At 45.9% G+C, this 3,485-nt stretch overlaps 1 long non-coding RNA gene across 1 annotated transcript; it reads right to left on the bottom strand.

Moving 5' to 3' along the window:
• Positions 1 to 2,250: 2,250 nt before the first annotated feature.
• Positions 2,251 to 2,719, bottom strand: LOC143818525 (uncharacterized). Its single transcript, XR_013224586.1, has 3 exons — positions 2,683 to 2,719; positions 2,497 to 2,591; positions 2,251 to 2,267 (listed from the first exon to the last, which is right to left on the bottom strand). It is a non-coding gene; the product is annotated as an uncharacterized LOC143818525 (long non-coding RNA).
• Between the last annotated feature and the right edge of the window lie 766 nt (positions 2,720 to 3,485).

The following is a 3,485-nucleotide window of genomic DNA, read 5'->3' as shown; positions in this document are numbered from 1 at the left end:
GATGGTGTGAACCTCAAAAGAAAAATGATGTCCAATTGGCCTGTATTTATTTATTGAGTTAAGAACAGGATTGTTGATGGCAGTGAGTAGTGTAGGGTTATCATGGAGTTAGCAGTGTTCGTACAACGGGATATACACATATTCCATGTGTTCTAATCCGGACATGGATAAACCATACACTCACTATAACTTTTTTAACTAATTATTGTGACTAGCCTGCGGAAGTGAGTTCAGAGTCCCCTTACCAGGTGGCGTTGAAAGCCTTCCTACCAGTGCTTTGGTGTAGTTCCTTGCTGCCTGTGGCTTCTATCAAGGTCCTCACAGTTTTCTCTGTCCTCGATAAAGGTGGGACACTAACCTGTATGACAAGTGGCTCGAGCCTTTTTACAGGGTCTCTGTCACGACCTGGGCTCTATGCGCCACTGTGTCTCCTGGGTATTAGTGCAGACAAGTTACGTGTAGTCCAACTTTCCTGCCGGTTTTTGCTGTGCCTCCTAGAGTCCAGCACAACCTCGGTCTTCCAGCTACCGGAATCTGCACCCTGCAGGGAGGTAGACCAATCGCAGCAATCCTCCCCAGTTGTCACTCTCCTGTGCTTCACTCTCCTGCATGCTCACTACAAATCTGTTTGTCTTTCTGTATATCACTATCCAGGAGCTGCAGCATCCTCTTGGCTGCACGGCCCCTCACACGTCTCTCTGCCACAGACTGTTCCAGTCTGCTGTCTGGCACTAACTCCCTCACTTTCCCTCCAGACCAGAATATATATATAGGGGAGCCACCCACAAGCTGGATCAGAGCTCCCCCTTCTGGCCTGGAGTGTGAACATGTTGTATGCTTGTGTTTACCTGATAAAGAAGATCTTCCCACACTTCCAAGCCTGACATCACTCTCCCCGTGAGGAAAGCAATGCCACTGTAACAACCAGGTCCTTGGGGTGTTACACGTGGCCACTCCAATTTGTTAGCCACGGAAATGCAGCCTTTCCGCTTTTTGGATATAGACGTTTCCAAGGGCTGATGGCCATCACATTCCCCCAGTACCAGTTGCTCAGTCACCATTACTTCTCTATGAAAGATGTGCCTGCACTACAACAACAAGTCGCAGACAACATCACACTTTCCCTGAAAAATTCCACGTCTGCCAGGGTGCATTTCAATAATGATACCTGGACGAGCAAGCATGGACAGGGGAGTTACATCAAGCTGACTGGGCACTGGATGACTCTGGTGGCTGTAGGGGCAGTTGGGGAAGGGGCTGCTCCACAAGTCTTGCAATCTCCAAAGCTTGTAGGGCGCTTGGAGATTGAGAAATAAACCACTACACACCATATGATGGATAACTAAACTTCTAGACAACATGGGTTGGAGAACTAAACTACTAAACAGCTATGGTTGTAGAACTAAACCACTATACACTATACGATGGATAACTAAACTAATAGACAACATGGGTTGGAGAACTAAACTACTGAACAGCTATGATTGCAGAACTAAACAAATTAACAAAAGAACATGGAGAACTAAACTAATAGACCACAAGGTTTGGAGAACTAAACTACTAAACAGCTTGGGTTGGAGAACTAAACTAGTACACACCAGAGGATGGAGAACTAAAGCAGTAGACACCAAGTTGTCAGTAGACACCAAGTCTTGGAATCCCCAAGGTTTGCGGAACAAACCTCTGTATGTAACAGTTCCTGCAGTGCTTCTGCCTCCTCCACCGCTTCTAGGGCCTCCATCTGCGCCCTCATCCTCTGCCTTAATTAAACACACGTTGCAACACTGCAGAGAGAATCCCGCCCCCACCTCCGTACTGCACAACCAGGGCTCACTGTAATCAGGCAGTATTTACATTAATATGCCATGGAGATCGCAGTTATACAACAGTTGTGGACAGCTATCCATGCCAAGTTTGAGCAAAGGCTGTCTACACAACCTGGAGCCAGGAAAGGCGATGTGCGATAATTGTGCAAACCTGATGGCGGCCCTACGCTGAGCCAACCTTACACATGTGCCTTGGATGGCTTGCATCCTCAACCCGATGGTACAGCAACACCTCCGCCACTGTCCCAGCCTGGATGCGCTGCTGCAGAAACCACTATATAGAACAACACGTGTGCACAACTGCTGGTGGTGCAAAGGTAGGTTCCCACACCTTGTAGTATATAAAGAAAAAACCTTGCACTCAACTTAAATGCTCTTGGTGAATTTTAATGTAGTACCAAAAAACGTTTCGGTCCAACAACACCGGACCTTCATCAGTTACTACAGACAGTGAAAATAAACCATAATAATACATAAATACACAACAAAAATAAAAGGAAGAACAAAAGTATATACAAAATTGTTTACAGAAAGATTATTATTGAGAGCTACTCTGTAAAAGGTCATGATATCGAAAAGAGTCATATGTAGCAGAGGAATACTTCCAGTATAGGGCACTAGTGTGGGTAATGGGTGAGAAGTCAATCGGGATAGGAAGGAAAAAACATACCGTACTGTGAGAAGAATAGAAGAGACAGTCATGTCTCCAGGCACACTGGACGCAGTGTCTTAATTAAGGAATGCAGAGCCAGGGACTTAATCCCACTACAATGTAAAAACATTAAATCATAATTTGTGGACAGACCCCCTTGTGCCCATGTGGTCCTGAGAAAAGGGACCGTTCTGAAGATATTACCTGGTGTAGGAAGAGGAGGTATGTGCCGGTATGCAGACGCGGAGTCCTCCGCTCGTCTGCTGTGTGGGGAATAGAGCGCTCTTTCATAGAGAAGGGGCGTGTCCAAAAGTGCGCTCCAGCGAATAGTAGCGTGTGCATTGTGGGGCGGACATGACGTAGGCGGCTCTCGTCCGTGCTCGTTGCTAAGTGACGGAGTGTGCCGCTTCTAAAGTAGACCGGTAAGCGGACGTCATGTATATTACTTTGTAGTGTCCGGGTAGGACAAGCAGCGGCAAAAGTGTTCCGTTTGGATGGAGTGCAGTCCGGTTTGTAAAGCGTGGGGGAAGGAAGGGAAAGAACTGGTGGGATATAACAAAGCCGAGTAAGATTAGACTGTGCAGGGAAAGAAATATAATGAGCGATGAATCCTAAAAGGAAATCCGGAAATGTGGGACATAGCTGTTGGTGGGCTATGTCCTGTGGACCGATTTTCTGAAGACAGGGTGACGACAAGAGAGGTGCACAGAACTTCAGTAGAGACGGCTCTATAATAGAAAAACATACGTCAAATGGAGGAACAAGTACAATTGTACACCATAATCTAGGACAGCACATTATCCGATATTTATAGTTAGATCATAAATCCTGATATCCAGGACAAGCAATATTGTATAAAAAACATTGTATATATAGAAAACACTTAACAATAAATAATAAGTGAGACCCCTAGTATGTTAAGTCGTGGTAATATTGAAGACATGCCGGATGGCGTGAAGGGGAGGGCTGAGGATAGATCACATTATATGGTGTCTATATTGGAGGGG

Source organism: Ranitomeya variabilis, chromosome 3 (genome assembly GCF_051348905.1).
Source record: "Ranitomeya variabilis isolate aRanVar5 chromosome 3, aRanVar5.hap1, whole genome shotgun sequence".
Classification (NCBI taxonomy): Eukaryota; Metazoa; Chordata; class Amphibia; order Anura; family Dendrobatidae; genus Ranitomeya; species Ranitomeya variabilis.
The sequence above is the reverse complement of the archived record's forward strand: the minus strand, read 5'-3'. Positions and strand labels throughout refer to the sequence as shown.